The sequence below is a fragment of the Pseudorasbora parva genome, chromosome 4 (genome assembly GCF_024679245.1).
Source record: "Pseudorasbora parva isolate DD20220531a chromosome 4, ASM2467924v1, whole genome shotgun sequence".
Lineage (NCBI taxonomy): Eukaryota > Metazoa > Chordata > Actinopteri > Cypriniformes > Gobionidae > Pseudorasbora > Pseudorasbora parva.
This window is the reverse complement of record NC_090175.1, coordinates 25804733-25818679: the sequence shown is the minus strand read 5'-3', so window position 1 is coordinate 25818679 and position 13947 is coordinate 25804733. Positions and strand designations below refer to the sequence as shown.

The following is a 13947-nucleotide window of genomic DNA, read 5'->3' as shown; positions in this document are numbered from 1 at the left end:
CAGCTAATTTACCTCTTTCTTTCTTTCTCTTCCTTTACTTGCTTTCTCTGCCAGTCTGTCTCTGTCTCTCTTTGCCTCTCTTCCCCTCATTGTGCATTTTAATTAAACCATCTGCTAAATAAAGCCATTCCTGGCATTCAAGCACACAAGCTTGACCCTAAGCGCTCTGATTCCTTTCTGCAAAGCAAGCTATCACTAACATTTTTTTTTTCACTATCACTTTTTTTTCTTCTGCTGTAGTTTTCACAGCATCAAATTTTACATCCCTCCCCTCCGTGTGAGGCTAAATACACAATGATGAAAAGTACAAAATGTACTTCATTCAGTTTGCCACAGTCATACGGGGCTCCTTTAATTTGTATAATTGTGTTTTTGTTTTCTTTTCACTGCATCACTCTCTTTTTCGTTCTTTCTCTTTTTTCAGACCTCAGTCAGGTCAGACCTCCTGCTGATTTGTGGACACTACTCCACATTATACAGCAGAACAGAAGCAAAGCAGAAACTTTAAACTTTCTGTCCCTTTCTTACCCCAATTATAGAGACAATTCAGACTCTTCCCAACTCCTGTCACTCAGAGAGAAACTTAAGAGTAACATTTCTCTTTTATTTTTTTATTTTATTTTTTTTGTCTCTCTTTGCTGTTTTTTCTCTTCTTTTCTATTACGGAAACAGCAGATGAGTGGACACCCGCACAGCAGGAGATGCCTAGTGTTTCTCTCCTTTCCTCCACCTCTTTTATTTTTGCTTAGTCATGTCAGGCACATGAAGCTTCAAACGCTGCTCTGAATCTGAAGGTGGGGACGCTTTCTTTTCAAAAAATCTTCTAAACTTTTTTTCTTTGTTTAAGCAGTGCAGCCAAGGTGAAGGGGAATGAGGAAAAGCTTACAATTTTAGTAAGTGCCATCACTCTAGAGATCTGTAGCAGTATTTCAGGTTATAGAGAATTAAACGAAAATTTCACCTTTATTTATCTAGCGCTTATTACAATGCAGATTGATTCAAAGCAGCTTCACAGTGTTAACAGGAAGATAATACAACAGAATTTGATTCGGAGAAATCCGCTCTGGAGAAAACAGTGATGTCATCAGGCTCATTTCAATCGTCATATAGTGTCAATGCGGTCAGGTCGGTAATATAGTTGAAATTGAAATTTAAGTGTCCCCAACTGAGCAAGCCAAAAGCCAAAGGCGACAGTGGCAAGGAACCAAAACTCATTCAGCTCCAGATTGGAGAAAAAAACTTGGGAGAAACCAGGCTCAGTCAGGGTGCCAGTTTTCCTTTGGCCGACAAACAAACAGTGTATGAATATGATTCTGGCAACATTACAGGTCAGAAGTCATATTAGATCGATAGATATTCGTAAGATTATTCAAGAGATTGGAGTCGTCACGCTGGAAACGGGTTTAATGAGGGTGTTGTATCGATGTGGCATTTACAGGGTGAAGTTTAATTGACACGCTCTCTGCAGACACTTCAGGGATGCGTTGGTCATGTCTAGGAGCAGGTCCACCCTCTGATCTGGATGAGTGCAGTAAACCTCAAGATAAAAAAAGAGACTAGCATCATTTAGCATAGATGCCACTCTTCAGGTGTTATGGGAAGTGTTCCCCGTTCCGGCTGACATAGTTAATGCAGCCTAGCAATCAGATCATTGATTTGAATAATATACATTGATAATGTATATGAGTATGCAATAATAAAGAGATGTGTTTTTAGTCTAGATTTAAACTCACAGAGTTTGTCTGCTTCCCGAACAATGCTCGGAAGACTGTTCCAAAGTTTAGGTTCTAAATAGGCAAAGTATCAACCGTCTGATTTTGAAATTCTAGGTATTATATCAACTAGCCAGAGTTTTGAGGCCGCAATAGACGTGATGGAGTATAATGTGTTAAGAGCTCGCTCAAGTACTGGGGAGCCAAACCATTTAGTGCTTTGTACGTAATTAGCAAGATTTAAAAATTTATACTAGGGAGCCAGTGCAGTGTTGACAGAACCAGACTAATATGGTCATACTTCCTGGTTCTAGTCAGACCTCGAGCTAGATTTTGCCAGTGAACAGTGAGAACCAATCACAGAACTGATTGTGCCAAATGCAAAGTAGATATTCGACTGTCTTGTCTTTAGTAGGAGGAAGTGATCCTTATTAAAGCTGTCATCTACAAACATAAACTATAAAAAATATTGCAAGAGAGGGCATAAAACTTCACTAACATAAGTGGCAGTTATTCTCCTGGGTGTCCAGTTTTGTGCAGTTTTTCCAAGCTCATCATTTAAAGTAGTTAAACTAAGGTAAGGCTTTAAAAAAAACAGAAAATGTTGTTAGCTACAAGCTATACGTAGTAACAAAAAGTATAGCTAATTAAAGGGTTAGTTAACCTAAAAATGGTCGCCAGTGTCACGTGATTTCAACAGTTTGGCACTTTGACGCCATCCGAACTGCTGAAATCCTGTGACATTGGTGACCCGAATCATTAATCGATTCACTGATGCATGAACGGTTGAATCTTTTTGGAGGAACACGGAAGAGAAGACAATGCTGAATAAAGTCATAGTTTTTGATAATTTTGGAATAAAATGTATTTTCGATGTCACATCATAGACCGTAAAATAATATGAACGACGCAACATCATCGATCGAGGCACGAAAGCTTCAGTTTCTGAGAGGGGTGCTGCAGGCTTGTGTCACATATGGACTACTTTGGTGATCTTTTTATTAGCTTTCTGGACATGGACAGTAAAGTGGGCATAGACTGCATATGCTCTGGGACTAAAATGTAAAATACCTTAAACTGTGTTCCAATGATGAACGGAGGTCTTACGGGTGAGGAACGACATTAGGGTGAGTCATTAATGACATAAATTTCAACTTTGGGTGAACTAACCCTTTGAGCTTCTAAACTTCACATTGGATGTAAATGCTGTGTGTAAAAATGAAGTAAACCAAAGGCATCCATAATGCGCCTTCAGTAGATAAGAGCCTCGTTTATATTTCCGACACACTGCAGAGCTCCTTCATCCACCTGAAATTAAATTATTGACTTATACCATGCGTATGGTTTAAGGTTGGCTACATTTGTTTGTACAATGTGACTAGCATTTTTCTTGTATTTGGCAATGCTGACGTCAAGCAGTGTCAAATATTTACCAAGTGCACTTGCATTGCTGTATTTCTATGCAGATAATAAATTGCATTGCTAACTGTATGCTAGTAAACTAATTGCTATCTGCCATTATTTAAAAATGTAATGTTAGGTCAAGGATTGTAGCCATGTTGCTGCAATCCATGTTGCTGCACTGTGGAACAGTGTGTAAGAGAGGGTTTGAATGCTCCATCTGTGACATCTGAGCTGGGGTCACAAATAAACAGAAGGTGCATGCCGTTATACTGCTATCTACCGTGTCTTTTCTAATTCATAAACCTGTATTACTCCTTTTAGATAAATGTATATACTTGCAGATTAGTAAATGTACATTGGCAGTCTGACCACCAGTCAGTAGAATATACAGAAACTACTTCTTAGGTCTGTGAAAGTAAGGGAAACATTTGCAAAAAGCTGCTAAAAGGACAATATATGGAAAATATACATTCATATGCAGATATGCAACACAACACACACATCAAAATAAATAGTATACTATAATTCTTATAATTTCTAATATACAGTATATAACGGGGGGTTGGGTTTCCACTATGTGCCGTCACATTCCATTGCTAAAATCATTTAGTATACTTGCTTTAATTTACAATTTATGTACATCAAAATTGTATCAAATACATTTCAGAGAAAGTTTGCAGAGAAGAGTGAATCTCAATCTCGCCTGAGAAAACCCAGACAACTTCCGTCAAATATTATTTATTATTTTATTTATCAATATTATTTTATTGCAAACCACGTTCAAATCGCAATACAAATGCCTTACATCGAGGGCAATTGCGATCAGAACTTGGTGATTTCTGTTCAGCCGTCAATCCGAGATGTTTCAGTTTCAGTCGGTCTGAGATGCTATTAGGTTTTCCAAATTTGGCAAAAATGTTGATGGAGTGGGGGTGAACACCAGCTATTATCATATTTCTTTTACAACAACAGCAAAAGTCATCCGCAGCCATTGGCCAGCAGCCATATCACCCTGTAGCCCAAGACTGGTTTCCCACTGAAGCTAAGCAGAGCTTAGCCTGGTCAGTACCTGATGGGAGACCAACTGGGAAAACCAGGTAGCTGCTGGTAGAGGTGTTATTGAGGCCAGCAGGGGGTGCTCACCCTGTGGTCTGTGTGGGTCCTAACACCCCAGTATAGTAATGGGGACACTATACTGTCAAAGAGCACCGTCCTTCAGATGAGACGTTAAACCGAGGTCCTGACTCTCTGTGGTCGTTAAAAATCCCAGGATGTCCTTCGAAAAAGAGTAGGGGTGTAACCCTGGCATCCTGGCCAAATTTGCCCCCTAGCCTCTGTCCATCATGGCCTCCTAATCATCCCCATATGCTGATTGGCTTCATCACTCGGTCTCCTCTCCACCAATCAGCTGGTGTGTGGTGAGCGCTTTGGCGCAATATGGCTGCCGTCGCATCATCCAGGTGGATGCTGCACATTGGTGGTGGTTGAGGAGATTCCCCCTTCTATGTAAAGCGCTTTGAGTGCCTAGAAAAGTGCTATATAAATGTAATTAATTATAAAAATTAATTATTATTGCAACATCTTCCTCGAAATCACGAACAGAGATTTGCTGTCAGAGTCTCAGACATTTCTCCGTTGATCTGCATACGTCATCTCCATCGCTCTGTTTGATTTTAGGTCTATCCAATTGCGCCCAGAGGCATTTGAGCGACGTCTGTTGGTGGCACCCCTTTAGAAATTATTTGTCTGTGAAGCTTTGGCAGACGACACAAACACACCTGTGTACAGTACTATGTCATTGGTCTTATTCAAACCGTTCAATGGACCGTTTGATCACCGAGCGGGACCTTCAGTGTCTGTCATTATACCGTCTATGTTGCGAAGCCATCTGCTTAGACGGAGTCAAGTGCACATCGCTGATCATTATTCGTGCTAAAATATCTTCACTATTTAGAACACAATTTAAAGCACAATTACCGTGCACCCAAGCAATTCTTAAAAACATTCGTAGAAAGGTTCTGAACTACATGAGGGTAAGCAAATGTTCACAGAAATTTCACATAGTCATGTGCAGTTAGTCATGTACAGTAGTTATTCCGCAACTCGAAGAGACAGAGATATTTGAAAATAAATCACAGCTTTAGGTTGTAATAAGAGCAATTGCATGTGAAAATGCAAATTACATAAGGATTCATTTATTTTCAAAGGCTGTCAACACACTTCGACCGGCTGTGTACTCCCTAGTGGGGAGGAGAGGATATCTTGGTATGTTTGATGGGTGATAATAAATGTTCCCTCTGGCCTGCTGTTTAAAAAAATGCAAGTTGATTACCTTTAATGGAATATCATTGCCGTAGGATGTCTGTCTGTTGTCTACGCTGACTCTTTAATTCTCAACAAGTGGAGTGATGCATATGAAATGAAATGCGCACTTGTTTGTGTATAGTTTACCCACAAGCATTGCGAATGTGTGAGTGTTTATATTTAACCAGACACAGTAGCTACCGAATAACTTGTTTGTGTTTGTTCTTCTCATCTATCTAACACCTCCGTGGGAAACCAGATGTATACAGAACCTGTGCACTCACTCGACACATCCCCCCTCAGACTCCTAGATATTGTTCACCAAATCCTGTTGAAGCCACTCTCATAAATACTTTGTAAATCCATATAGTTATCTGACGTAAAATGTGAACCAGTTCTGCTCCCTTTCAAAGCTGCTCGTGTTGATATTCAGAAGACCCACTCAGGCCCCTCAGAGTGATAAACGGCTGGCCATAGGCCATCATAGCTCGCCCATCCATTATTGCCCCGTCAAACTTGCATCATTCATCATGCTGATCTGATGTGTAAATATTAGCAGCCGTGTTTAGGGATGGAGCCGCTGCGGTAAATAGCATCGGGAAGGAGAGAGAGAAAAACATAGATGCAGTCAGACAGACAGACAGACAGTCAGAAAAACTCAAGAAATAAAACACCGGTTTCTGAATTATCTGACTGGTAAACTGATAAACACAAAATCAATGTCATGAGGTGCAACAATCATGTAGAAAAAGAAACAGAAAACAGAAAATGATATCATAGCGTGAATCCCTGTAGATCTGACTGCGTCCAAGTCAGTAAGTCTTTGGACAGACTAAAAATGTCAGATAATTTGACCATTTCATGACAAGAAAAAATGATTACGATCTATGCACTCACTTGTATTCTATCATCGTTTACATACAAAGAAATTATGTTTCTTAAAAAACTATGTTCGGGAGGAGCATGGTCAAATGATCTACCCAATCATGATGTCATTCCAACCAGCTGTCAACAATCAGTAATCAACATGTCTACCAATCAGATCAAGTGAAGGATCACATAAATACCCAGTCAACTCAATTATGTTCCTTAACAAAGTTTGCAGCATCCCTCCACCACCCTGTCTACCTCACACACACACCTGGTTAACTTTCTAGCCAGAAATACGGGGGGAGTACTCTGGGTTCAGGCCAAATACTGAGCTTGGAGCCCTCTCCTTTATAGAGATATCCTGCTTATCTCTATAAAACGTATCTCTTTTGAAAATATTTAACCGTGAAAAGTATTTAAAGAGCTTGTGGCTAAACCTCGTAACTACATTGGATTGTCAAACTCTGTAAAACTCCACCCGTCCTCTATCGTGAATGAACTGCAGCACACATTTTGGACCATCTCTGCTTGTTTGCAATGCAAGGTTAAATAAAAAACTGGTTATTTCAATATGTAGTTATTTCTTTACTTAAGGAACACTATATTATAAAGTATAATGTATAATTGATGTATTTGAGGAGCAGAGAAAAGTGTCGTAGTCTAGCATTTATCATTGAGTCACAGCTAATACTATCAAGTAAAAGATCACTGTAACAATGTGGGCGAAAGGAAGAAGTCAGGGTCGGCTGTTGACTGGGACTCGTGGGTATTTTATTAACTTAAAAATAATACAAACTGGCGCCACGCGCTCTCATTCAGTATCCACACTCATTAACTGTCAACTTGTCTCGCCAATATCTGGATTCACTCTCCCGGCTGATCCACGAGCCCTCAGTCCGTCTCTCTCTCTCTCCCGTATTGTTTGGGGATCGGCTTTATCCGGTCTCTCCGCGCCAATCACTGCAATTAGACACAGGTGTTTATCTTCAAGTACTTAACGTACTTTCTTTCCGCTCGTCTCCTCACTCTCTCTGTCTGTGCAGACTTTGCACCCCCCCCCCCCCAAAAAAAATCACCTTCATTTATGCAATGCTTTTTTTAAAAAAAAGATTCACAGTGATAATAGGAATTTAATGGGCGAGAGACAGCTCTACAAAAAAGTTATTATCCAGCTAAAGCAAAATTGTTAAATATCTGTTGTAAAATATCATTAGTTATTTTCTTCAGGACCACTTACACATGTTCTGGCTGACCTAGTTACTCCAGCTTAACAATAATTTAACTAATTTGAATAATATAAATAGATAATGTTCTTTGTGCCTGCCAGTTTAAAGAGATGTGTTTTAGTCTAGATTTAAACTGACAGACTGTGTCTGCTTCCCGTGCAATGCTAGAAAGACAGAGTTTAGGTGCTAAATAGCAAAAGGATCAACCACCAGAAGTTGATTTTGATATTCTAGGTATTATCAACTGGCCAGAATTTTGAGATTGCAAAATAGATGTGAAGGACTATGGTGTGTTAAGAGCTTGTTCAAATATCGGGGAGCTAAACCATTTAATGTTTTGTAAGTAATAAGCAAGCTTTTGAAAAGTAGGCCAATGCAGTGTTGACAGAACAGGGCTAAAGGTTATACTTCCTGGTTCTAGTAAGAACTCGAACTGCTGCATTTTGGACCAGCTGAAGTTTATTTATTGCAACCACCCAGAAGAACATTACAATAGTTTAGCCTCGAGGTCATGAACACATGAACTAAAAGTTCTGCATTTGTCATTTAGAGCATATGTCGTAATTTAGATATATTTTTAAGAATATAAACTCACAAGAATATGGTTAATACAGAGATAGAGTTAGAGATTTTTTGGTCCAATAATTAGAATCTCAGTGGGTCTTTTTTTTCATAATTAAGTAGTAGGAAATTACTACAGCAATGCATTTTGCTAATTTTGTGAATTGTTAAGTTTTATCAGGGTTCAAAGAAATATAGAGCTGAGTATCATCATAATAACAGTGAAAACTAACGCCATGCTTCCTAATGATATTGCCCAAGGGTATGTACAGGATGAAAAGCAATGGTCCTACACTGTAAAACCTAACAGTGAAATTCACTAAATGAAATAAGTTCATTTTACTTAATGTTACCAAAAAAGTTAATTCAACTTAACAAATATGTGTGATGTTAACTCAAAAATGTATTATTGTAAGCAAACCTCAATCTAAATAAGTTACTAAAACTTTTTAACTCTAATGGTTTAAGTTACAGATATTTATTTAATCTAGTATTTTACATCTATGGCCAATTAAATAACTACATTTACATTTTACATTTATGCATTTGGCAGACGCTTTTATCCAAAGCGACTTACATTGTATTCAAGGTACACATTTTACATTTTTGTCAAGTCTTGCTTTCCCTGGGAATCGAACCCATGACCTTGGCGTTGCGCCATGCTCTACTCATTGAGCTACAGGAAAGACTAAAAGCTGATAAAATAAATAAATAAACAATAGTATATACATTAATCTACCTCATATTAAGCCTACAGTCTTACATTAAGCTCTTTTAAAGTCATTACATTTAGTCATGTCAAAGTATCATCCCAGTGAGTTTCCGAGGTAACAAAAACCGCACCATTTTCCCTCCTTCAGTCCAGTCACAGCAGGACGGCTCGCGCTACAGTCAAGAAAAACAAAAGGTAAGCGTTTCAAACTTATTTATTCATATTTCGCTCATGTTTGAACGTTTTCAGTGTTATTTTCGTAACTCTTTTATGTTTATCCGAAGATTAACCAGCTCAGTAATGTTGTGTGTAAAGTTAGCCAGCAAACAATCTAACATTAGGAGCAAATGCGCTATTGCACCAGTGTTATCAACGGTAATGTACACGTTTGGAGTTAATTATGCTGTTTTACACTGCAGTTTGTCAGCGGGGAATTAAAAAATATATGTTTGTGCTTTCTCACAGTCGGACAGATAAACGCTGGCTTTTGAGACAGTTGGTCATCTTTCCATGTCTCTCGTCTCGTGCAACAGTGACGTTAACTAACTTACGTTAAAGCAAAAGGTAACGTTAATGCAAACTCACGCATTCCTTATATTACAACCGTTTTAAATGTATTGTTAATCGAATTCGAGTTTCCTCTATCATATGTGATGCTAGTTAATTTGACTAAAGCAGCTGAAGCTCCGGGGTGAACAAAGTGACTTGAGGAGCATTTTAGATCCTGTTTTGCTAACGTTAGATAAAATTTTAAACTGTTATTTGTTTCTCATGACGTTTTCTCATTTGAAACTCACACTAACACATTGTTGCCATGCTTTTAAATCTTTTCAGAGCAAAGACGAAGGTGCAATGGCAGCAACGTGGCTACAATTCTATGAGTAAGTAAGTTAGAATTAACATTGAACAAATCAATGGAATTTTGTAACGTTACTGTGCAAAATGCAAATGATAACGTTATGAACAGTTACATAATGTTCATACAAATATAAGTTTGTTCTTCAATTTTAATTTTTGAATGAATTGCTATTTTTGCAAACGTAATTATGACCATAAATGTCTTTTAGCACAACTTGTAAGTCTTCTGAAGCAATATGATTTTTTTAAAAGGCTTAAAGTCCAAAGTCCAGTCTGTCTATCATTCAAAGTCATGTTGTATTGCTTCAGGAGAATACTGGTCAAGTCTTGAAAGTTGTTGTTATAGTCGGCTTTCCTAATATAAACAGAAACATTTTGTGTGTTATATTTTCACTGGCAGTTATCCTGAAGTTGCCTTGGGTTTGTAAAGGTGTAAGGTAATTGGCAATGCTAGATTTGCAGTGGTTAAAAGAAGTCTTGTCATGAATCATAAAAAAAACTACGATCCTGGCAGGTCTGTTACTATTTAAAAGGAAGAGTCAGGAGATGTTTTCAAGACACAAGGTAGGACACATGTCAAAACTACATTACATTTATTTAGCAACATGTTAACCTTTCAGCTGCCACCAGCATAAATGCATGGTGTGGTTACAGTGACTGATAGTTGATCATTCAAGTTGTCTTAAATGTATAGTCCACTTGCCAATACAAATTCAGTCATGATTCATAAATTACCAACCCTCATATTGTTCCAAACACATAAGAATTTTATTAATCTGTCCATTGAAAAAATCTAGTCTTCAAAACGTTTAATTTAGGCTTTCATTAGCATATACATTGAGCACAGCAAAAGCTTATTTGACACATAATAAACCAATCTCAGCTCAAGCTTAAAGGAATCGTTCACCCTGATTTACTCCCCCCCTCAAGTCCTCCTTGGTGTAAATGACATTCTTCTTTCAGACGAATACAATCAGAGTTATATTAATACGTGTCCTGGCTCGTCCAAGCTTTATAATGGCAGTGAATGGCAGCCCAAAATTTGTAGCCCAAAAAAGTGCATCCATCCATTTTAAAAGTGCTCCACACGGCTCCGGGGGAATAATAAAGGCCTTCTGAATTAAATCGATGGGTTTGTGTAAGAAAAATATCCTCTCGTGATTCAAAACGCTTGTGCAACGCCCGACATCATCGTCACATCATTTATGTTTTTTACGCTGCGTCCGCCGTCAACGCCGTGGCTGTTATGCTTTTTTACGCTATATCCGACGTCATCGTTGCGCCGGAAACTAGTTATTTTCTTATTTTATAACGAGTTAAATATGGATATTTTTCTTATATAAACCCATCGATTCACTTCGGAAGTACTTTATTAACCCTCCAGAGTCATGTGGATTACTTTTATAATGAATAGATGCACTTTTTTGGCTTCAAATTTTGGACAGCCATTTACTGCCATTATAATGCTTGGATTAACCAGGACATTTATTAATACCGCTCTGATTATATTAATCTGAAAGAAGAACGTAATTTACACCAATGATGTCTTGCCATTATCCATTTAAAATTTGTTAATCAAATCTGTCTTGTTTCTACACCGGATGTGAGCAGCGCGACAGGACAAAAGAGCCCCTTATAGTCCGTTATGTTGTCTACACTGGATGCGGCGTGATGTGAGCGACAAATCTTTGACAGTAAACTGTTGCCTCTTTCTATTAATGACATACTGACATGAAAAACAAATGTTTTGCAATGTGTGCATTATCGCTTGAATTCAATTCAATTCAATTCGTCATTCAATTCAAGGTCTAGAACATTCGGCTGATACACCCCTGAAAATGTTTTTCCCCCAATTAAACCTTGCTGACAAACAACTTAACATCTTTACAAAATTGAACTACAGGGTTTTAAATAAGCACACGCCCAATTAAATCAACAATAATCCGTTCCTTATAACAACGTTTTTTTTATTTATGAAAATTGAAATATGGTGTCTGCCCTGACAAGGGTTATTTTTATATGTGGTGACATACAAACTTTTTTTCCAATGCATATAGAAAAAGGAGCTTGACCAGGTGCAGAAGCCAACAGTCACCATCCTTACTGTCGAGGAGGAAGAGGGAACGTTACCTTTAAACCCACTGGATGCTTTGATTGTCTTTAAAGATGAGGTGGTGATGTCTGCCAAGTCTTCGGTCAGTGCAATACACTTAGAGTACATTAAAGATCATACAGTGCTTTTGCTTTTTGAGGAAACGTACCTTTTTACATAATTTTTTTTATTTTATATGTTTGGTTATTTAAATGTTATGACTTTTTTAAACATGTTTGTGCTGTTTTATTTGGTGAAAAAGTCTAATATTTTTTGTCTAGTTATATTTGTGAACATATGGCATACTGTATTTATGATGTAAATGTTATATTTCAATAAATTACTTAAAAATACCCTCCTGTTCTGTCTTCATTTTGTACCAATGTTAGCTTGTGCTTAGGCTTATGTAACTTAATCACTTTGAGTTTGATGAACTTAAACCATTTGCCGCAATCTGTTTCCTAAAACCATTTAAGTAACCATGTAGTTGTTAAGACTTAGTTAGATTTGTTACCTGAATTCAAACTGAATTAATAAAATTAACTTAAAATCTTTAAGTTCAGTTTACTCTTAATAATTGATCAACACAACACTAAAATATAAGTTTTAACACTTAAACAACACTAAAATATGAGTTAATTTAACTCAATGTATATGAGTTTTCAGTACTCATACTTAATGGTTTTAAAACTTAATTGGTTTGAAGCAATCGGTTTCCTCAAATGGTTTGAGTTACCGTAACTTGTTGGGTTTTACAGTGTAGTACTGTCAAATCATTAGCCAATCTGGCAGGTTACTTATTTTGTTGACTCCCTTTGTTAGGGATGTTCGTGTAAGCCAAATCTGTGCAGATTTAGATGAATGACAGCCTTGCTAAAACACAACTAACGCAGGTTTTAAACAGAGATGGCGACACAGAGGCAAAACTTATGGACTGCAGGTCTAATTAACTCAAACTAACCATGAGCAATTTGCTTCTGCATTTGTTGAAATTAACATTAACAAAAATGAATAAATGTTGTAAAAGTGCAGTTCATTATTAGTTAATGTCAACTAATACCGTTAACTAATGTTAACCAAAGAAACCTTATTGTAAAGTGTTTTACAATACCCCCCTTCTTTTTGGCTAGTAGAAATTCCAAATGGCCGATAACTCAAAAAATTTAGTAGCCAAATTAGCCAGTGAGTGAAAAAGTTTATTTCCAACCCTGGTAGTCGATATTATCAAATGCAGCCAAAGATTGTGTAAAACTAAAAGAGAGATAGGGGAGCCCAGGGCACAACCTAATGTGGGGTTAGTTGTACACTCATTTTTCAAAACTTTCCATACATGCCAGAATGAGGAAACTTTGTGTAATTACTATTTGCCATATCAACATTATTTAGAGAAAAAAATAACAGCAAAGTAAAAAAAGAAATTGGAAGAGATTACTGAACATTTATTTAATTATATAAAAAGTAAATTGCTTAAGTGTAAATTGCTTTTTCATCTTGCTTTTCATTTTCGTTTTTGTGTTTATTTAAAATAAGACAAATCTACTATTATTGTAATCTTATATCTGTTATTTAACAGATGGGATTGTTCTTTAATGCTGATAAAACCAGCAGAAGACACAAGCCGGGTTTAAATCCCAGTTGTGCAGATGGGGTTCATTGTAACATTGCTTTACAACGAGCCCCTATTAGAATTTTTCAATTATAGTCTATACTTTTATGAATTCTTTTGAGAAACCATGAGAATAGGGTGAATAATGACAGAGAGTCAATGTTCAGAAAGTATTCGATATCATTATGTTTTGAACTATGCTGTATAGCTGTATTTACCAATGTGTTTGTTGTCAAACAAATTACAAATATTTATTTTTAATAAGTAAAAAAATGTCATTATTTTATTTTAAAAAGTTAATAATTATATTTGATTGACAAAATATGTTTATTGATTATATCAGATACAACTTTAAAAGGTGTCATTTGGTCATCTTACACTGTGCCCTTCACATGTTACAATGTACCCAACCTATGGGGCATGCTGTCACATTTCACTTCCATTCTTTCAGGGAAAATCAAGAAAAAAATGCATACTGTATTAATGAAACAAAATGACATAACTGTACTAGACACGTGTAAAATGAATGTTAGAAAAAATAAATACTCTAAACCACAAGTGGATTTACACAAACTGAGTCAAAAAGCATTAGTTTGTGCCCC

At 37.0% G+C, this 13947-nt stretch overlaps 1 protein-coding gene and 1 long non-coding RNA gene across 4 annotated transcripts in view; both read left to right on the top strand.

The window, feature by feature from the left end:
• Positions 1-13947, top strand: part of epha6 (eph receptor A6) — a 174353-nt gene that overhangs the window by 66391 nt on the left and 94015 nt on the right. The window lies entirely within an intron of this gene.
• LOC137073175 (uncharacterized) lies at positions 8433-12122 on the top strand. Its single transcript, XR_010904746.1, has 3 exons — positions 8433-9353; positions 9624-9670; positions 11705-12122. It is a non-coding gene; the product is annotated as an uncharacterized lncRNA (long non-coding RNA).